This window comes from Salmo salar, chromosome 06 (genome assembly GCF_965601325.2).
Source record: "Salmo salar chromosome 06, fSalSal1, whole genome shotgun sequence".
NCBI classification, from domain to species: Eukaryota; Metazoa; Chordata; class Actinopteri; order Salmoniformes; family Salmonidae; genus Salmo; species Salmo salar.
Genome location: NC_138296.1, coordinates 84,562,759 through 84,585,808, shown reverse-complemented (window position 1 = coordinate 84,585,808; position 23,050 = coordinate 84,562,759). Strand labels below are relative to the sequence as shown.

Here is a 23,050-nt window from a genome sequence, read left to right as displayed (position 1 = left end):
CAACTCAACTCGCCGTGTTTGGAGGAGGAGGAATGCTGCCTATGACCCCAAGAACACCATCCCCACCGTCAAACATGGAGGTGGAAACATTATGCTTTGGGGGTGTTTTTCTGCTAAGGGGACAAGACAACTTCACCGCATCAAAGGGACGATGGACGGGGCCATGTACCATCAAATCTTGGGTGAGAACCTCCTTCCCTCAGCCAGGGCATTGAAAATGGGTCGTGGATGGGTATTCCAGCATGACAATGTCCCAAAACACATGGCCAAGGCAACAAAGGAGTGGCTCAAGAAGAAGTACATTAAGGTCCTGGAGTGGCCTAGCCAGTCTCCAGACCTTAATCCCATAGAAAATCTATGGAGGGAGCTGAAGGTTCGAGTTGCCAAACGTCAGCCTCGAAACCTTAATGACTTGGAGAAGATCTGCAAAGAGGAGTGGGACAAAATCCCTCCTGAGATGTGTGCAAACCTGGTCGCCAACTACAAGAAACGTCTGACCTCTGTGATCGCCAACAAGGGTTTTGCCACCAAGTACTAAGTCATGTTTTGCAGAGGGGTCAAATACTTATTTCCCTCATTAAAATGCAAATCAATTTATAACATTTTTGACATGCGTTTTTCTGGATTTTTGTTGTTGTTATTCTGTCTCTCACTGTTCAAATAAACCTACCATTAAAATTATAGACTGATCATTTCTTTGTCAGTGGGCAAATGTACAAAATCATCAGGGGATCAAATACTTTTTTCCCTCACTGTAAGAATGCTGTTCATTGACTATAGCTCAGCATTCCACACCATAGTACCCTACAAGCTCATCATTAAGCTAGAGGCCCTGGGTCTCAATCCCGCCCTGTGTAATTGGGTCCTGGACTTCCTGACGTGCAGCCCCCAGGTGGTGAAGGATAGGAAACAACATCTCCACTTTGCTGATTCTCAACACTGGGGCCCCACAAGGGTGCGTGCTCAGCCCCCTACTGTACTCCCTGTTGACCCATGACTGCATGGCCATGCACAGCTCCAACTCAATCATCAAGTTTGCAGATGACACAACAGTGGTAGGCTTGATTACCCCCAACGACGAGACAGCCTATAGGGAGGTTAGGGCACTCGGAATGTCGTGTCAGCAAAACAACCTCTCACTCAACGTCAACAAAACAAAGGAGATGATCGTGGACTTCAGGAAACAGCAGAGGGAGAACCCCCCTATCCACATCGATGAGACAGCAGTGAAGAAGATGGAAAAGTTTAAGTTCCTCGGCGTATACATCACGGGCAAACTGAAATGGTCCACCCACACAGACAGTGTGGTGAAGAAGGCGCAACAGCCTTGTCACCTAAAACCCTCAAACTTTTACAGATGCACAATTGAGAGAATCCTGTCGGGCTGCATCACCACCTGGTATGGCAATTACACCGCCCATAACCGCTAGGCTCTCCAGAGGGTGGTGCGGTCTGTACAACGCATCACCGGGGCAAACTACGTGCTCTCCAGGACACCTACAGCACCCAATGTCACAGGAAGGCCAAAAAGACCATCAAGGACAACAACCACCCGAGCCACTGCCTGTTCACCCCGCTATCATCCAGAAGGCGAGGTCAGTACAGGTGCATCAAAGCTGGGACCGAGAGACTGAAAAACTGCTTCTATCTCAAGGCCATCAGACTGTTAAACAGCCATCACTAACACAGAGGCTGCTGCCAACATACAGACTCAAATCATTGGCCACTTTAATAAATGTATCACTAGTCACTTTAATAATGTCACTTTAATAATGTTCTCATATCTCACTCATCTCATATGTATATACTGTATTTTATTCCATCTATTGCATCTTGCTTATACCATTCTGTCATTGCTCATCCACATATTTATTATTCCATTCCTTTAATTAGATTTGTGTGTATTAGGTAGCTGTGGAACTGTTAGATTACATGTTAGATATTGCTGCACAGTCTGAACTAGAAGCAGAAGCATTTTGCTACTCTTGCAATTACATCTGCTAACCATGTGTATGTGACCAATAAAATGTTACTTGATTTTATTTGAATGCCAAGCATCACATCTGGAGGAACCCTGGCACCTTCCCTACAGTGAAGAATGGTGGTGGCAGCATCATGCTCTAGGTGTAATGAATGCTTAAGGAGAAAAAGGTGTAGATTCACGTGCAGATGTCTGTTAAGACTTCGCAGAAGGCAGGAATCGTGGTCATAGGCAGGCAATGGTCAAACACAGGTAGGCAGTCAAAAACAAACAATACCTCACAACCATATAAACAGAAAGAACTGAACTAAATAGGGAGCTGATGAGACCAGGTGAGAAACGAACATAGGTGAAATCAATGAACAAAAATGAAATACAGGGCTACGTTCAAGAACACAAAGAAACAGGGCTACGTTCAAGAACACAAAGAAAAAGAACACAAGGTTGACTAAGAAAAGAAAAGCAGAACCTTACAGTAGGGGTGTGTTCAGCGGCAGGGACTGCAAGACTAGTCAGGATCGAAGGAAAGATGAACGGAGCAAAGTAAAGAGAGATCCTTAATGAAAACCTGCTCCAGAGCACTCAAGACAGACTGGGGTGAAGGTACACCTTCCAACAGGACAATGACCGTAAGCACACAGCCAAGACAATGCAGGAGTGGCTTCTGGACAAGTCTCTGAATGTACTTGAGCAGCCCAGACAGAGCCCGGACTTGAACCCGATCAAACATCTCTGGAGAGACCTGAAAATAGCTGTGCAGCGACAATCCCCATCCAAGCTTTAAGAGATTGAGATCCGCAGAGAAGAACGGGATAAAATCCAACAAATACCCGTGTGCCAAGCTTGTAGCTTCATACCCGAGCAAGACTTGAGGCTGTGATTGCTGCCAAATGTTCTTCAACAAAGTACTAAGTAAAGGGTCTGAATACTTATTTAAAGTGATAAAGTGATATAAAATGGCAAACATTTCTAAAGACCTGTTTTTGCTTTGTCATTATGGGGTTTTGTGTGTAGATTGATGAGGGAAAAAATGATTTAATCAATTTTAGAATAAGGCTGTAACATAACAAAATGTGGAAAAAGTCAAGGTGTGTGAACTCTATCCGAATGCACTGTAGATGGCCACACAATAGGAAAATCACTCATGTGTGCATAATGCACACACCATGCATATACACTGTATGAAAGAATATCATCATTTTTGAGGGGATCTAAACTTAACTGGGCCAATAGAAAACATCAAACCAGACACAAATAAAGCAAGTGGCACGACAAATGATATGATAAGACTCTGACTCAGACTTATGGCAAGTGGCCTGTGTCTTCCTCCCAATTCCATGTAGTGCGTCTTTTGAATGGTCAAAGCGACGTGAATGACTTTGTATCTGGCTTTTAAATGCACCCATGTTCAATGTTGTTTCACGTAAATGTCGTTACATTTCAATATCTAGGACTAATGTTTTAACTATGACTCCAGCTGTGACAGATTTCAACCAAGGCATTTGGCATCCTCATCTGAATGTGTGCCTATAGACCCAGATATCGGCTTGTTAAGCTTAAAAACTTTAGGTTGGATGAAATTAGATGAAATGTCGGATAGAGAGCAATATGCGAGCAATGTTGGTGAAGGTTGTTAAATATTGTATGGTACCTGGCTATAATGGTGTTGTTGCGGCTGAATGAGCGCTACCGGTCTCTCACTGTCTGTCTCTCCCGCGGTTACCGAGACATGGGCTGGTTATACCACCTACTAGAGGCCTCAACCAGCTATCTGCTGGTCAACGTTATCTCCTCTGAGCTGCAGTACACCTCGTGTGATTGTTGCAGTCAGAGTATATAGTCTACTCTTTTCTGCATGGTTTTGCTAGGAGCGCAAATTTACCCGGGATAGCTATACTGCCAAAAATCGGATGCATTCTGAATTGAACAGTATTGCGTTTTTAATCATATGATATTTAAGTAGCCTAAGGAAGAATGGGAATCGTTTCCAGTAAGAACGAATTACAGTACGATACATTATGACAGTTGGTTTTCATTGAAATAACTCAATACACGTTTGACCAGTATCGCTGCGCCAATGTACTGTAGTGACCGCCTTTCAAACTGCTGAAGTACTTCGCTGAGAGACTGGAGCGGATGTTTCGCACTGAGTAGGTCGCTTTGCAACTCGCACTATCCACAGAGCGAGCCGGTGATGAGGGCTGGTCGGGATTGCGTTAGTATATTGGAAATTCAAAACGATTTTGGAATAATGGCGAAGTGAAAGTAAGGACGCCGAGGATGCAACATCTTCTTGGTAGAATACACGATGGACAAACGCCTGCCATGAACGGTAAGAAAGGGACAAGCACTGTCCGTTTTCTGTTAATGAGGTTTCATGATTATCAAGTCGTTAGAATGGCACATTGAAAAGTCAGCTAATTTGTCTAAACGTACTTTCTCATGCCCTTATCCATTGTAAATTATTTTCAAGAAATCCATGACTATGTATAGTTGGTGCCAAAATGCGTATATAGTTCAAGTTGGTATTGATGTTAAATGGAATTACTCGTGTTGTTGTTTAGAAAACTGCTGCATTCTGTTATCACTTTTCGCTCGCGCCGCCACCCTAGTCGCATTTGATGCCAGGCTGCGCGTGCATGACCCATGGATAGGCTACTGAAACCTATATCAAGAAACATTCATTGAGATTCAGCAATCATGATCAAACGCGACTGTGAGATAACGATATCCATATTCATTTAGCTTTTCAATTATTTAAATTAGATGTAAAGGTACATTTATAGCTAGGTTTTTAAGGGGACATGTGATTGGGGAATCAAATTGGACATGATTATTCTATTATCATGACCCCAATGCAGATAAATGGCTGTTAATGCATGATTAACGGGAAATGTAGCCTATACATGCATGAGCATGTTACTGATTATCTGGGCACATTCAAATACTTTGGAGCCATCTGTGACTTTAAAGTGCACCAATTTTGCAATCTTCTGTCCCTGTCATTGCACTGCATGCATATTCAGGCACAAACTATGGGGTGGCTGGGAGCCTAGTGGTTAGAGCATTGGGCCAGTAACTCAAAGGTTGCTGGTTTGAATCCCCAAGCTGTCAATGTCTGCTGGAAAAAGAACTGCTGGAATTGTTGCTTGCATTTTATGTGTAGGGGCCTGGGGATTCGTTTTCAAGAACTACTGAATACTAGGGATACTCTGTAAGTACCCAAAACACTGCATACAGTAGTGTTGCTTTCCCAAGTTGGCTGCGTCCTATGTAATAGATGGATGAACTGCTGTGAAAATAAGTAATCTTATCCAAAGTGTGGAGTCATATGGTGAAAAGGATGTGTTCCATTTAGAGGTGGGGATGGAGAGAGCACCATTGAAAATAAACACAGAAAATGTGTTGGGTATTCATGTCACCTTCATTTTCTTTCATTTGAAGCACATGCAATCATGCCTGTAAAATTATTTTGTGACCTTGGGACTATAATGTTATATTTGCACAAAGCAAAGTTCTGAAATATTCAGCATCAAAGTTTTTACATCCAAGAACTAAAAACTGTTTTGTGGTGAATTCTTCTTTCATAAGCCATTAAGGTTCTCACCTTAAAAGTACCCAACGTGTGTAGAATCTAAATCCTGAGACATTTGTAAATATGTTATTTAAGGTGGGTGCAAACTCAGAACCTTGTGGTTTTGAAATTTCAATCTGGGTTCATCCATAAGGTTCTATCTGGGTTCATCCATAAGGTTCTATCTGGCACAGAATGTTAAACATATTTACATTTCAAAAGAAAAGTACAGATATTTAATGATTAAATAAATAGAATGCTCTTCTTTCTAATCCCATCAACAAATGTATTGTTAATGTTCGTCACACATTTGTTAAAGCGCTAGTTCACTAAAATGACAAGTACACTATAGCCTATGGAGAACTAACAACATTACTAAAGCTTAGCTCTGGATGAGGAAACTGATACATTTTTCTTGTCTCCGACACCGACAGTCAGTAAACTACTTGCTAGTTATCAATACAATGTGGTATGTTTGTAATTTTAGTGAACTAATCCTTCCATGGAGGTTTTCATATTGATATAGAACAAGACAAAAACAGCAATGCCTCTCCAATGCGCCTTTACCTTCGTGGGAATTGGCCTATATGGACATGGCTAAATGTAACTGTTTCTTACAGAAGGCAATTCAGAGAAACAGATGGTAATTTTGCTGCACATAGGAAGGCGTCCTGAGTGCATTCAGGTGCGTGTGCCGAAAGTGAATTTTCTTCACAATAGACAAACATGGGCTCATTCTGTTCAGAACAACCCAGGGTATGACACCATGTCATCTTGTAACTGTACATCAAACATAGTGATCATGAACGTTGACACTATATATGACATTCATTTTATGATATGGAAATGTGAAGTGCACATTTGGACTCACGGGTGTTTGGCTTGCTTGTATGACATCAAAGTGGTATTTATTATAATCCTCAACGTCTCATATTTCAAATACATAGAGTCCTCTTAACTTACAGCTTTTCTCACATTCGGACAACAAATTATTTTAAAGTTGCCCAATTAGCAGGAGGAATGGAGGCCACTTCTTGTTGCGTTCAGAACATCTGTCAGTCAAACCCCATACAGCACTGTGAAGCTCAGAGCCTGAGCTCTGATGTCATATATAGCATGTTACTGTACAGCCACTGTGTTCCAATTTAGGCGCTTATTAGTGTCCAAATCTGCAATTCTCAATCTGTATACAGGTATGAGTGTAAAGGGCTGATGTGAGGCACCAGTATTTATTTGTTTTTACCATAAAGAGCTTAAGTGATGGTCATTCTTCTGAACAAGTGGTGAAAAACATCTAAGTAATTGTAAAAGAGGACCAGAACCTATTATATGAATAATCAAGGACTTGGGACTATAAGGTTCTATATGCAAAATGTATGGTTTTGAGATGAGTATTTTTCAAGTTCCAGATCTCAGAACTGTTTTGTGATGTCTTCCTCTTTCATGACTCAATAAGTATATCACCTTACATACAGTTACTTTTGATTGACAACCCAGCATTGTGTGATGTTTGCGCAGATAGAACTTTCAGATTTTCCACAATTTTTTAAAACCTTTTTCACAAATCTGACAAATCTCATGTAAAGGACCACCTAAAGAGCAACGATCAATGTAGCTAACTCATTTTTGACCAAAATGTCAGCTAGAACCTAGGTCCCGATTTGTCTGATTTGGATAATTGGAATGTGGTTTTTAGAGAAGATTGGCAACTAGCTATATTCTATTGCCTTTATGTAAGCATAATTTAGCCTGTACTAAGGGATCTGGACCTTAATCACACTGCAGGCAGTGTGCTTGCCCTGTACCCACAGGGTCGTTGGTTCAAGCCTTGCTCTGGCTTTTTCTCCCCCTCAATTGCTGTATGTCTACAACAGAAACGTAGTAGTAGTGTTGCTTCAGAGAGATGATATTGCAAACTCTTGAATAGCAGCCATGAAATATGTATTTTGGCTTAGAAACCAGGTGAGCTGCAGTACTGTGTTTTTAACCATGACGTTTCTAGTTCAGACCTTGACTTTCCCAGTATTTCCATGCCATACAGTCACGCGTTCAAGAATGTGTGAAGAAAAAATAATGAGCACCTTCCACAACATGTTCTCCAAACCTGCAGTGCTAGTTCTAAGATATTTATAAAACTGGTCCTAGATTCTCTGTTCTGCCAGAGCTGCCTGTGAGTCAGTCCACAGCGGTCAGTCTGTGTGAAGTGGTTTACAGAGGCACCGCCAACAATAGGCTAACCTTAATACCTGTGCTGCGCAGCCAGGAACACTTAACTCCCTCCCTGGTGGAGCTAGCTGGTTCACTACCACGTCACAGCAGGCAAGCCATGCAGAGGGAAGGGATCCTAGCTATAGTGCTCACTGCTAAATCCATTGTCTGCTGTTTAAGAGATGGCCTTTGCCTCACAGGGATTAGAAACATGCCCCTAATTTACTTCCTATTAACCATTTCACAGTACAGCTGGGCGATATAGACAAAATATCATATCACGGTATTTGACAGTATTTTATGTTTTTGAGTAGTGATCCTTGGGTGGCAACACATACATTCTAAGTGATTTCAATGGGTCTTTCTCCATTCTGAATGTTTTATACTGTTCAATTCTACTTCAACCAAGAATCATTTTCTGCATTTTCATAAATTTGGGCATTTTCTGCACTCATTTGAGATCATTTCCACACTGCCACGTAGGGCTGCATGATATGGGCAAACAATCTAGGCCTTATGTTGCAATTGCGATTTGACTTCCGATTTAGAGCAAAACACTTGGGTGAACTGTTGGAATCATGGAAATAGAATGTATAGTTAGAATATAATAGTTGGCACTTTGATGTACAGTGATGTTTGACATGACGACAAATGAAAATGCCAGGGAGAAGTTATTGTGACATGGTAGGAACCAAAGTGTTGATAAGTGTTTCTTAGGGGACCTTATAATCTTTGGCTACATTGAATGTATTCTCTTAGCTATATCATGTGGCTAACATACAGTATTCAGGCTTTGCATATTCCTCAATATACCGCCCTGCCCTAATTCACACCATACCTCCCATGACCACACTCCAACTTCATGGTAACATGGATGCATGGAGATCACAGCTCAAATCTGAAGAATGTAAAGTTGGTGGAGGGGTTAACAGACAAAAATATCACATCCAGATTCTGCCATTTTACAAGGAATCTGATTCCCCACCTTTTTATTGCACAACATCTGTGTTGGTAACTGTATGTCACTATGTTAATGTTTTTCATATGAATCCATGCCCCTTTTCCAATCTGTATACTGGGAGCCCCTGTACATAGACCTTAAATAGAATAGCTCTGTAAATAGACACTTATTCTTGTGATTGTATTCTAATGACAACATTAAAATCACTCTCATGAGGATACTTGATTCCTTGTGCAGTAACAACATATATACCATTATTGGTCTATTTAATGTGAAAAGTTCTGCGGGTTGGGTTGGATGGTGCTCTGGTGCAGGCCTTTGGGCTCTCTAATAATACCTCTCTAAGCAGCCCCTGGGCTGGGCCTCTCAGAGGATCTGCTAGCTATAAATAATGGCACATATGTCACCGTTCTTCTGACTGACGCACACTAAGCCCCATTCTTAGCTGCCTGCACACTACACAGGACGCACAGCACAGAGAGCGTGCACGGTTGTGTGGTGTGTCTGAGGGACTGAGCTATGGGACTCCAAACTGTGTGTGTGTGTGTTTGTGTAGGGGATTGGGAGGTGACATAGAGAGAAGCAGGCCTGAGGTCTATCTCTTCATCCTCCTCTTCATATTACTCCTGGTTTTATCACCTCTCTGCATCGCTGGTGTTTTCTTCCTTACTCACTAAGCTTGCCCTCTCTGCCTCGCTACACTCTCTCTCCATCTCCTCTCCTCCTTTCCCCTCCCACGGAGCTGGCCCTCTCTGCCTCACTCTCCCTCCCCTCTCCTCTCCTCCTCTCCCCTCCCACCCAGCTTTCCCTCTCTGCCTCGCTACGCTCTCACTTCCTCCCTCCCCTTTCCTCCTCTCCCCTCCCACCCAGCTTGCCCTCTCTGCCTCACTACGCTCTCCCTCCATCCCCTCTCCTCTCCCACCTAGCTTTCCCTCTCTGCCTCGCAACGCTCTCTCTCCAACCCCTCTTCTCCTCTCCCCTCCCATCCAGCTTTCCCTCTCTGCCTCGCAACGCTCTCTCTCCATCCCCTCTTCTCCTCTCCCCTCCCACCCAGCTTGCCCTCTCCGCCTCGCTCTCCCTCCCCTCTCCCCTCCCACCCCACCCAGCTTGCCCTCTCTGCCTCGCTCTCCCTCCCCTCTCCCCTCCCACCCAGCTTGCACTCCTGACTGGCAGACTCTGGAACCTGCCAGAGAAAGAGGTTACTGCCACTTTGTTTTGCCAAATATATTTTCTGAGAATTTTACACGCCCGTCAGCATAAGGAAACAATAGCATCGCCGTGGGACGTATAAAGACTGCTTGCTGTGCTGAGCACTAAAACCATCAAAATAGTTTTACAGTCTTAAAGGGATACTTCAGGTTTTTGGCAATGAAGCCCTTAGTCTACTTCCCCAGAGTCAGATGAACTCGTGGTAACCATTTTTATGTCTCTGTCCAGTATGAAGGAAGTTGGAGGTAGTTTGGCTCACCAATGCGCAATGACTGGTAGTCTATGGGTATCTGCTAGCATGCTAGACTTCCCTTCATTGCACTAATGCTAGTTAGCAACTTCCTTCAAACAGAGACATGAAAGCGATATCCACAAGTTCATCAGACTATGCGGAAATAGATTTTAAAATAAATATGTATTTCACCTTTATTTAACCAGGTAGGCCAGTTGAGAACAAGTTCTCATTTACAACTGCGACCTGACCAAGATAAAGCAAAGCAGTGTGACAAAACAACAACACAGAGATACACATGGGATAAACAAACGTACAGTCAATAACACAATATAAAAAAATCTGTATAAAGTGTGTGCAAATGAAGTAAGGCAATAAATAGGCCATAATGACGAAGTCATTTCAATTTAGCAATTAACACTGGAGTGATAGATGTGCAGATGAGGATGTGCAAGTAGAAATACTGGTGTGCAAAAGAGCAGAAAAACAAAAACAAATATGGGGATGAGGTAGGTAGTAGGATTTACAGATGGGCTGTGTACAGCTGCAGCGATCGGTAAGCTGCTCTGACAGCTGATGCTTAAAGTTAGTGAGGGAGATATGTCTCCAACTTCAGTGATTTTTGCAATTCGTTCCAGTCACTGGCAGCAGAGAACTGGAATGAAAGGCGGCCAAATGAGGTGTTGGCTTTGGGGATGATCAGTGAGATATACCTTCTGGAACGTGTGCTACGAGTGAGTGTTGTTATCGTGACCAGTGAACTGAGATAAGGTGGAGCTTTACCAAGCATAGACTTATAGATGACCTGGAGGCAGTGGGTCTGGCGATGAATATGTAGCGAGGGCCAGCTGACTAGAGCATACAGGTCGCAGTGGTGGGTGGTATAAGGTGATTTGGTAACAAAACGGATGGCACTATGATAGACTGCATCCAGTTTGCTGAGTAGAGTTTTGGATGCTATTTTGTAGATGACATCGCCGAAGTCGAGGATCGGTAGGATAGTCAGTTTTACTAGGGTAAGTTTGGCGGCGTGAGTGAAGGAGGCTTTGTTGCGAAATAGAAAGCCGATTCTAGATTTGATTTTGGATTGGAGATGTTTAATATGATTCTGGAAGGAGAGTTTACAGTCTAACCAGACACCTAGGTATTTGTAGTGGTCCACATATTCTAGGTCGGAACCGTCCAGGGTGGTGATGCTAGTCGGGCGGGCGGGTGCGGGCAGCGAACGGTTGAAAAGCATGCATTTGGTTTTACTAGTGTTTAAGAGCAGTTGGAGGCCACGGAAAGAGTGTTGTATGGCATTGAAGCTCGTTTGGAGGTTAGTTTGCACAGTGTCCAAGGAAGGGCCAGAAGTATACAGAATGGTGTTGTCTGCGTAGAGGTGGATCAGGGAATCACCGGCAGCAAGAGCGACATCATTGATATATACAGAGAAAAGAGTCGGCCCGAGAATTTAACCCTGTGGCACCCCCATAGAGACTGCCAGAGGTCCGGACAACAGGCCCTCTGATTTGACACACTGAACTCTATCTGAGAAGTAGTTGGTTAACCAGGCAAGGCAGTCATTAGTGAAACCAAGGCTGTTGAGTCTGCCAATAAGAATAACGTGACTGACAGAGTCAAGTCTTGGCCAGGTCGATGAAGACAACTGCACAGTACTGTCTCTTATCGATGGCAGTTATATCGTTTAGGACCTTGAGCATGGCTGAGGTGCATCCGTGACCAGCTCGGAAACCGGATTGCATAGCAGAGAAGGAACGGTGGGATTCAAAACGGTTGGTGATCTGTTTGTTAACTTGGCTTTCGAAGACTTTAGAAGGGCAGGGCAGGATGGATATAGGTCTGTAACAGTTTGGGTCTAGAGTGTCTCCCTCTGAGGAGGGGGATGACCGCGGCAGCTTTCCAATCTTTAGGAATCTCAGACGATATGAAAGAGATGTTGAACAGACTAGTAATAGAGATTGCAACAATGGCGACGGATAATTTTAGGAAGAGAGGGTCCAGATTGTCTAGCCCAGCTGATTTGTAGGGATCCAGATTTTGCAGCTCTTTCAGAACATCAGCTGTCTGGATTTGGGTGAAGGAGAAGTGGGGGGGGGGCTTGGGCCAGTTGCTGCGGGGGGTGCAGAGCTGTTGGCCGGCGTTGGGGTAGCCAGGTGGAAAGCATGGCCAGCCATAGAGAAATGCTTCTTGAAATTCTCGATTATCGTGGATTTATCGGTGGTGACAGTATTTCCTAGCCTCAGTGCAGTGGGCAGCTGGGAGGAGGTGCTCTTATTCTCCATGGACTTTACAGTGTCCCAAAACTTTTTGGAATTAGTGCTGCAGGATGCACATTTCTGTTTGCGAAAGCTAGCCTTTGCTTTCCTGACTGTGTATATTGGTTCCTGACTTCCTTGAAAAGTTGCATATCATGGGGACTTTTCGATGCTAGTGCAGTACGCCACAGATAAAGGGACTCATTCCCAAAATCCCGAATTATCCCTTTAAACCACAACACCAAGCACAGGGAAACACACCCACAATTACTTCAAAATTGCTGACCAAAAGGCCTGAGATCAGATGTAACGTGGGACCTAAAAACTGAATTCACAAGCTTTTTAGCTACAAGCATTCCCAAAATGTTTAAATACCAAGTTATAGAGAGTTAACGCTTTCCTCAAAGGTGTCAATATCTCATACTGTAACGGGTGTCATAATGATCAGACCAAAACGCAGCGGGAATATGTATACTCATCTTCTTTTTTTAATGGCAGAAAGAAGGAAAAAACAAACAAAACACATATACAAACACAATGAATGACACTAACAGTCCTGTCATGTGCTCAGACATTAAACAAGGAGACAACTACCCACAAATCCCATGACAAAAACACCCCTCTTAAATAAGACCTTCAATTGGAAGCAATGAAGAGCAGCTGCTTCCAATTGAAGGTCAACACCATCAACTAAACATAGAAATAGAAAGACTAAACTATAACATAGAAATATACTAACATAGAACATTAACCAAAACCCCGGAACACTCTAAACAAACACCCCTCTACATAAACACATAGCCCAACAAACCCCCGAACCACATAAAACAAACACCCCCTGCCACGTCCTGACCAAACTACAATAACAAATAACCCCTTTACTGGTCAGAACGTGACACATACTGTATACTGTACATGAGGCATTTATTATTCCTTTGATACTGCAACACCCATAAAGGTGTCATAACTGGTTCCATAAAGGGTGTTATGAATGCCTTATGTACACTCCCTTCCAGTGAAGTGTTACCATTATAGCAAAGCTTCCACAAGTAACAAACAGTGGTGCCATCTGATAGCAACCAACAACTGGTTTAATATTCATGTCATCCATCTCCTTCAGCAACTTGGCATCTATTTCAAAAGAGAGCGACAACGTCGCCCAATGTTTATTGAGCCACCTTACAGATCCTTTAATATCCATGCATGGCAGTGGAGGCTGCTGAGGCGAGAACGGCTCATAATAATGCCTGGAATGGAGCAAATGGAATGGCATCAAACATGGAAACAGTGTGTTTGATTTATTTGATACCGTTCCTCTTATTTCCCTCTAGCCATTACCATGAGCCCATCCTCCCCAATTAAGGTGCCACCAACCTCCTGTGATACACGATGATTGTATTGTACATTGCTAGGCATTATTGATTAGCCATGGTGCACATTAGCCATAGTGTAGAAATTAAATTGTCCCTTAATTTTAACTCTCTAAAGTGTTTTATGCTGTGAAGATGAATGCTAGCACTAGGATGTGTTCACTCTTAAACCTGGGTTGAGTGTTGGTTGATGCTGTGTTCTGGTGATCAGAGTGCCCTCACTGTTGCCTGCCAGTGGAGGCTGCTAGCCTGAGTGTCAGTCAGAGCACCAAAGGCATTAGGCTAAAAGGACTAAAAGGCTCAAGAGATGAAAGCTCCTGTGCACAGACAGGCACTGCACTCAACTATATAGGCCTGGACTCCCTGGCTGTACATAGGCCTAACCTGGACACTCTGGCTGTACATAGGCCTTGCCTGGACTCCCTGACTGTACATAGGCTTAGCCTGGACTCCCTGACTGTACATAGGCCTTGCCTGGACTCCCTGACTGTACATAGGCTTAGCCTGGACTCCCTGACTGTACATAGGCCTAACCTGGACACTCTGGCTGTACATAGGCCTTGCCTGGACTCCCTGGCTGTACATAGGCCTAACCTGGACACTCTGGCTGTACATAGGCCTTGCCTGGACTCCCTGACTGTACATAGGCTTAGCCTGGACTCCCTGGCTGTCTTACTCCTGATGTCAGAGAAGACAAGACAGCAGCAAGTCTCATTTGTTGTTACAACCACTGCAATGTCCCCTCATCAGCCATTGATTCTGTCCTTGGACCAGCAGCATCCCTAAAGCTGGGATTAGATGGTCACGCCTGACAGCCGCTACATTTTTTTCATCAAACAGTGAACAGAACATGTATGGGTGGAACAGGGTGTTCAATCAAAAGGGATGGATGTGGATTATACACAGAACAGTGGTTTAGCCTGCTCCCAGATCAGTCTTGTCAAATCCTATGGTCATTATCACGAGTTGGCATCAGAAACAAATCTGCGACCAGGCTAGGTTTGTCTTGTCCCTTCTGGTGAGGGTTCAGCTGGCAGTATCGCGTGCTACCTACCCAGACCTATGCCCAGTTTAGTCATGTTGTCCATTTTTTCTCAGTTGTGTAGGTGGACACATATATTGAACTGATAAACAAGTTTTATCGGTTGGATTTTAGTGTTGCCCCCCCCAAAAAAAATGGTCCCAAATGTTTGTTTTCTTTTGGTCCCAAATGGTTGGTTGTAGCGAGTAAGGCTAGGCTAACCCCTCCATTGACATATTTGAAGAATGCACTGCAATTATGTATTTTGATTTTGGACAGTTCCTAAAGGGTGGATCATTCACAGGACAAAACATTGGTTGGGAATCAGAATTTTTGGTTCATTTATAAATAACGTATTGGTTTGTCATTGTGGGATGTTGTCTTAGTTAAATAGCAGCCAACCAAAGCAAAATAGGACAAAAAGTCATAATTTCCCACTCTCAAGCCTGTCTGTGCAAAGCCAAAGTGGGCCCAAAGCCAAATCCACTGCTCATGTACTTAGTTATTCCTGATTCTCTGATTCCTCTCTCCTATGGACAATCCAATCCCATCACTGACAGGTCAGCACTTACAGAGTTAGAAACCAACAGGATTATAGACTGAACAATATATCCAGACATATCTTCTCTGGTGCTCTTTAGTTGTTTTGTCAGAGAAAATGTGTGGCTGTATGATACAGGCCTGGCTGCCTGCATTGCCTCTTGGTAATTCATTAAGATCTAATATTTGCTTTGTGAAGCTTCTCAGTCCTCCAGTGCATGTAGTGCTGCTTTCTTCCAGCAGCACGAGTTCCATCACACCGTTTACACGCCAGGCTATATAAATTACTTCTCTGCATCAGAAGCACTGAGTGTCTCTGGAAATTGAGTTCAAACAATGTCAGACATTCTTCAGACGCTAACATGTAGCGCAGGTACTTTTCAATTGTTATCTGTTCAATTGAAATATGTCTGTACATTCCTGAAATAGCTTGGAACATTTGAGAGATATAGACACACAGTGAACACTTAATGCAAGAATATTTCAAGTAAACTGCTGCCTACATATTCTCTAATTAGGATTCACGTTTTGTATATCAGAGTTGTAACCTGGGGTATTTGTCTCTCGTGTTAGCTCCGGTGGGACACTTAAGATGGACGGCGAGGGTACAGACATACAAATAGAGAAATTGAGCTGTGCGTCTCTCTCAGTTGCCAGAGAAGAAGCCCTGTGTCAGCTCTTCCCCACTGTAGCCCTGAAATTAAACAAGTCTAAGGCACAGATTTACGGCGAGCTTCGGTTGGCCTTTGTGTAATTTTCTAAAGATTAATTTCGCAGTGAGGGCCAGGCTTCAGCCGCTCAATGACCCTGCTCTATATTCCCATGGAGAGAGAGGGAGAGAGGGAGTGGTGCAGAGAGAGAGAGAAAGATCAGGCACTGAGAGCGTCAATGTGAGAAAGGACCTAACTCTTGAAACATTGAGCAACGTATGATGAGAAAGACACAGAGAGTGAGATGATGAAAACAGAGAGAGAGAGTGACAGAGGAGAGATAGGAAGAAAAATGATAGTTGAGAACAAGGCTGCAGAGAGTGAGAGCTGGGGAATGAGCAGGAAGCAGGAATTGAGGGGAAGAAAGAGAGGAGTGTTACTCATCATTGCACTAGAGGCTCTCATTAACACAGGTCCCTATCTGAGTGGGGGTACTGTGTCCGTGTCAGCATGCCACAGCTGACCCGCTCTCTCTCTGCCACACGTTGTGCGATGCCCTTGAGCCATTTCCTGGCTTGCTGCAACACCTTGGCGTGCTGCATGCTGAGTGACTGTGATCTGAATGTGAAAGGAGACCACACCTACATGTGATCTCTCTCTCTCTCTCTCTCTCTCTCTCTCTCTCTCTCTCTCTCTCTCTCTCTCTCTCTCTCTCTGCTTTAGAATGCTGGGTGATTAAATCTATATATGTGACAGGCAGCTTGTGGAATTTATGAATATTACTCACTCAATTATTATCTGTTACTGTAGTAGCCCATATTATGCAAGTTGTTATGTAGACCAAGTAGAATACATTGGCTACAGTAGTCCAAAGCAGAGAAAAAGAGAAAGTCTGCTATTTGCCTATATGTTAGACATAGCATTTTCCTTATAGGACAGGGAGCTAAGTAATAGTCTTATTACTAATACTGTTTACAGTTGAACGAAAAGTTACTGTTCTGGAAATTACACACACACACACACACACACTCACACACAGCTGTGTCCCAGAGCATCAGTATAACAGCTTTGGGAGTGTATAGTAGGAGGGAGAGCAGCAGGATAGCATGGTTCTGTTGCTAATGCTAGAATACTGAAACTCAGCATGGGTCTCCCTGCAGATATATCTTGTCTTTGATAGCTCTATATTACAACCGTTATCAGGCAGTTATACAACAACTGCCCAAAAGGTTAAGACTGGGTTTGTTTTAAAATGACTTGCTTTGATAACACTCTCATCTTACATTAAGCTTTCATATCGGGAGCTATGTGGCAAGACATGTTGTCTGGCAATTATTGAATTTCTAAAAGTCGCAGATACATTCTTAAAAACAAGCATGCATGCACACACAAACACAGACACGTACACAAGTACACAAATACACACACACACCCTTGTGATATATAAATAGTACTGTTAGTTACATCCGTCAAACAACAATCCAACTCTGGTTTCTTGGCAACTGCATCGGCCGCTATTTATCCTTACTGCCTGGTAAGTGGAGCAGTTTGTAAAGTGGATATCTCCTAAGGGAATAGCTGTATGATTTCAACCCTTCCCTCAGGGTAGTAGCAGGCAGACCTTGGCAGAGGTGCTTAGAGCCTTTAGAGGGGTTCTGTTCTCCCTCCACATGTCCACATCACAATGATTCACCCTGTTCTGTTCTCCCTCCACATGTCCACGTCACAATGATTCACTCTGTTCTGTTCTCCCTCCACATGTCCACATCACAATGATTCACTCTGTTCTGTTCTCCCTCCACATGTCCACATCACAATGATTCACTCTGTTCTGTTCTCCCTCCACATGTCCACATCACAATGATTCACTCTGTTCTGTTCTCCCTCCACATGTCCACATCACAATGATTCACTCTGTTCTGTTCTCCCTCCACATGTCCACATCACAATGATTCACTCTGTTCTGTTCTCCCTCCACATGTCCACATCACAATGATTCACTCTGTTCTGTTCTCCCTCCACATGTCCACGTCACAATGATTCACTCTGTTCTGTTCTCCCTCCACATGTCCACATCACAATGATTCACTCTGTTCTGTTCTCCCTCCACATGTCCACATCACAATGATTCACTCTGTTCTGTTCTCCCTCCACATGTCCACGTCACAATGATTCACTCTGTTCTGTTCTCCCTCCACATGTCCACATCACAATGATTCACTCTGTTCTGTTCTCCCTCCACATGTCCACATCACAATGATTCACTCTGTTCTGTTCTCTCTCCACATGTCCACATCACAATGATTCACTCTGTTCTGTTCTCCCTCCACATGTCCACGTCACAATGATTCACTCTGTTCTGTTCTCCCTCCACATGTCCACGTCACAATGATTCACTCTGTTCTGTTCTCCCTCCACATGTCCACATCACAATGATTCACTCTGTTCTGTTCTCCCTCCACATGTCCACATGACAATGATTCACCCTGTTCTGTTCTCTCTCCACATGTCCACATGACAATGATTCACCCTGTTCTGTTCTCTCTCCACATGACCACATGACAATGATTCACCCTGTTCTGTTCTCTCTCCACATGACCACATGACAATGATTCACCCTGTTCTGTTCTCTCTCCACATGTCCACATGACAATGATTCACCCTGTTCTGTTCTCTCTCCACATGACCACATGACAATGATTCACCCTGTTCTGTTCTCTCTCCACATGTCCACATGACAATGATTCACTCTGTTCTGTTCTCTCTCCACATGACCACATGATTCACCCTGTTCTGTTCTCTCTCCACATGACCACATGATTCACCCTGTTCTGTTCTCTCTCCACATGACCATGATTCACTCTGTTCTGTCCCCTCTCTATGTGGCACCGCTTGAACTTCTTCTTTGCACATTGTCCTCAGCTGGTGTGTGAGGGATGAGTGGCCTCAGTACTTTTGGTTCCTCCTGGTTCAGTGGTAGCATGTTGTGTTAACTTCATTACATTATTCAGGCAATGTATGGCAAAGACATCAATAATCATCTCATTCAACCTTGTAATGGAACTTGCCTCGTGAAGAAGCAGGATTGTAAAAAAAAAAAAAGGCAATGATAATGTTTTCTCTTTCAACAGATACAATTGTTTGGCAATAACGCTAAAACATTTTGTATTAAATGAAGAACAAATCATTTAAATGTTCAGTACTTGGCATCCTTAATAAGCAGGCTTTTGTGGAGGAGCAGCAAACCCACAGTATTAGTTGTTGATGGCAGTTTTCTCCCACAGCCTCATTGTGTAATTGATCTGCCGTTCACTGCATAGCCGTTGACACCAGGCAAGCCCTGAAAAGAGGACGGAAGTGCCCAGGGGACCAGCACAGCACAAAAAAAGAGCTTTGAAGTGAAGCAAATGGTGGAGGAAGAATTCAACCTACATACCGGCTGGAAGAAACACATGGTTGCTATTCATGGCACACAATGTCTGTGTGTGTGTGTGTGTTTGTGCATGTGTGTGTGTTTGGGTGCATACAGGTGTGTACACAGTGTTTGTCTATCTACAAGGTGCAGTTTTTCTGCAGCTGGTACCGCCTCTTCTGGTCTCATTGACAGGGTTTAGAAAAGGGTACTATTTCACTGTTCTTGATATTATTTGCATGATACTGTACAGCCTACCTAATAACTGAGTCCTAACTTTCTCACTGCAATCATTTTGACCCCTTGATTGGCCTGGCATGATGGCAGGATCTGAAATCAAATCAAATCGCATTTTATTGGTCACATACACGTACGTGTTTAGAAGATGTTATTGCGAGTTTAGCGAAATGCTTGTGGTTCTAGTTCCGACAGTGCAGCAATATCTAACAAGTATTATATAACAATTTCACAACAAATAACCTATACACATAAATCTAAGTAAAGGAATGGAATTAAGAATCTATAAATACATGGACAAGCAATGTCAGAGCAGCATAGACTAAGATACAGTGGAATAGTATAGAATACAGTATATACATATGAGATGAGTAATGCAAGATATGTTAACATTGTTGAAGTGACCTTTTGGTTGCTCTAAATATCAATACTTTTTTGGAATGGAGACCACAGTTTGTTCCCTGTTCGGACTTTGCCTCTGACAGGTAGATTAGCGGTTACAACTTTGGGCCAGTAACTGATCGATCGCTGGTTCGAATACCCGAGCTGACAAGGTAAAACAATCGGTCCATGTTCCCTTGAGCAAGGCACTTAACACTAATTTGCTCCAGGGGCACTGTATTACTGTGGCTGACCCTGTAAAACAACACATTTCACTGCACCTATCTGGTGTAAGTGACAATAAAACCTGTGTTTTTTTTCTTCTTTTTGTCCAGCTATCAGACACATTTTAAACTGTGCTTATTCTGTGGAACCACATTACAAATCAAGCTATCTGACACATTAACCCTTTACACTGGTGGATATTGGCCATATGGATAGGGCCAATTGTGATGTTTCTAACAGAAGAACTATAAAAACTATATGCATGACCATGGTAGCAATTAAAAGAGAACACTGGGGATTATGGGGAAATTATCAGACCAAAGGTGAGGACACAACAGTTCACAACACGGAATCCAAACATTACACTGTTGATTGTATGTGCATTTTATATTCACTGTACTTTTCACAGCATCTGTCAATAACAACATCTGAAAATCCTCTGGATACATTCAGTAACATAATAAGAATATTCTTGGACATTTTGGAGTAGGTGCAACATAAAACAAAACTATTACAAAGGTTTGAGTGAGAGGACTGGTGTCTCCAAGCTGTGTGCATGTCACAGGTGTTGTCGGTGAATGAGGAGGACCAAAACGCAGCAGGTACGTGAATGCTCATCTTGCTTTTTAATTATCTTTCAAAACGAACATACAAAATAACAAAAACACGAACGATCAACAAAAACAGTCTGGTAAGGCACAAGGCGAAACACAGAACAATCACCCACAAATCACACATACAAACACACCCTAATATATGGAACTCTCAATCAAAGGCAGATAGACAACACCTGCCTTCAACTGAGAGTCCCAACCCCAATCAACCAAACATAGAAACACACAACCTAGACTAACCGTAGAATTACTAAACATAAACCAAAACCCGGAATTACTAAATCAAACACCCTTTACACAAAACACACCACCCCGAACCACAGAAAACAAATACCCCCTGCCACGCCCTGACCAAACTACAAAACAATTAACCTTATATACTGGCCAGGACGTGACAGTACCCCCCCCTTAAAGGTGCTACCCCAGAAGCACCTTAACAAAAAATAACCCCAAGCAACACCAACAAAAAGTCCCCTTTTCTAAAGGGAGGGAAGGGAGGGTGGCTGCCGTCAACGACGGCACTGTGCTACACCCCCCCTCCCCAACCCACCTATTTCTGGAGGTGGCTCTGGCTCCGGCCGTTCCAGGCTGTCGGGCCACTCTGGCTTCGCCGGGGGGCAGTCGGGCCAGTCTGGCAATTCGGGACAGTCTGGGCAGTCTGGCAATTCGGGACAGTCTGGGCAGTCTGGCAATTCGGGACAGTCTGGGCAGTCTGGCAATTCGGGACAGTCTGGGCAGTCTGGCAATTCGGGACAGTCTGGGCAGTCTGGCAATTCGGGACAGTCTGGGCAGTCTGGCAATTCGGGACAGTCTGGGCAGTCTGGCAATTCGGGACAGTCTGGGCAGTCTGGCAATTCGGGACAGTCTGGGCAGTCTGGCAATTCGGGACAGTCTGGGCAGTCTGGCAATTCGGGACAGTCTGGGCAGTCTGGCAATTCGGGACAGTCTGGGCAGTCTGGCCACTCCGGCAGTTCAGGGCAGTCTGGCCACTCCGGCAGTTCAGGGCAGTCTGGCCACTCCGGCAGTTCAGGGCAGTCTGGCCACTCCGGCAGTTCAGGGCAGTCTGGCCACTCCGGCAGTTCAGGGCAGTCTGGCCACTCCGGCAGTTCAGGGCAGTCTGGCCACTCCGGCAGTTCAGGGCAGTCTGGCCACTCCGGCAGTTCAGGGCAGTCTGGCCACTCCGGCAGTTCAGGGCAGTCTGGCCACTCCGGCAGTTCAGGGCAGTCTGGCCACTCCGGCAGTTCAGGGCAGTCTGGCCACTCCGGCAGTTCAGGGCAGTCTGGCCACTCCGGCAGTTCAGGGCAGTCTGGCCACTCCGGCAGTTCAGCGCAGTCTGGCCACTCCGGCAGTTCAGCGCAGTCTGGCCACTCCGGCAGTTCAGCGCAGTCTGGCCACTCCGGCAGTTCAGCGCAGTCTGGCCACTCCGGCAGTTCAGCGCAGTCTGACCTCTCTGGCGACTGTTGACTGGCGGGCAGCTCTGACGACTGTTGACTGGCGGGCAGCTCTGACGACTGTTGACTGGCGGGCAGCTCTGACGACTGTTGACTGGCGGGCAGCTCTGACGATGACTGTTGACTGGCGGGCAGCTCTGACGATGACTGTTGACTGGCGGGCAGCTCTGACGATGACTGTTGACTGGCGGGCAGCTCTGACGATGACTGTTGACTGGCGGGCAGCTCTGACGATGACTGTTGACTGGCGGGCAGCTCTGACGATGACTGTTGACTGGCGGGCAGCTCTGACGATGACTGTTGACTGGCGGGCAGCTCTGACGATGACTGTTGACTGGCGGGCAGCTCTGACGATGACTGTTGACTGGCGGGCAGCTCTGACGATGACTGTTGACTGGCGGGCAGCTCTGACGATGACTGTTGACTGGCGGGCAGCTCTGACGATGACTGTTGACTGGCGGGCAGCTCTGACGATGACTGTTGACTGGCGGGCAGCTCTGATGATGACTGTTGACTGGCGGGCAGCTCTGATGAAGACTGTTGACTGGCGAGGCTGGGTTGACGCACTTGTAGCCTGGTGCGTGGTGCTGGTACTGGGCTTACCAGATTATGTACACGCACCTCCAGGCTAGTGCGGGGAGCGGGAACAGGACGAGTCGGACTGGGTTGACGCACTTCCGGGTCCGCACGAGAGACAGGAGCTGGAAACCCAGGGCTATGGAGGCG

The 23,050-nt window shown here is 44.6% G+C and overlaps 1 protein-coding gene across 1 annotated transcript in view; it reads left to right on the top strand.

Moving 5' to 3' along the window:
* Positions 1 to 3,779: 3,779 nt before the first annotated feature.
* The window catches only part of LOC106608176 (leucine-rich repeat and fibronectin type-III domain-containing protein 2-like), a 190,225-nt gene continuing 170,954 nt past the window's right edge, over positions 3,780 to 23,050 (top strand). The window contains exon 1 of the mRNA XM_014205961.3: positions 3,780 to 4,313. The gene's annotated coding sequence lies outside the window, so the exon portion shown is untranslated. The remainder of the gene's footprint in view (positions 4,314 to 23,050) is intronic.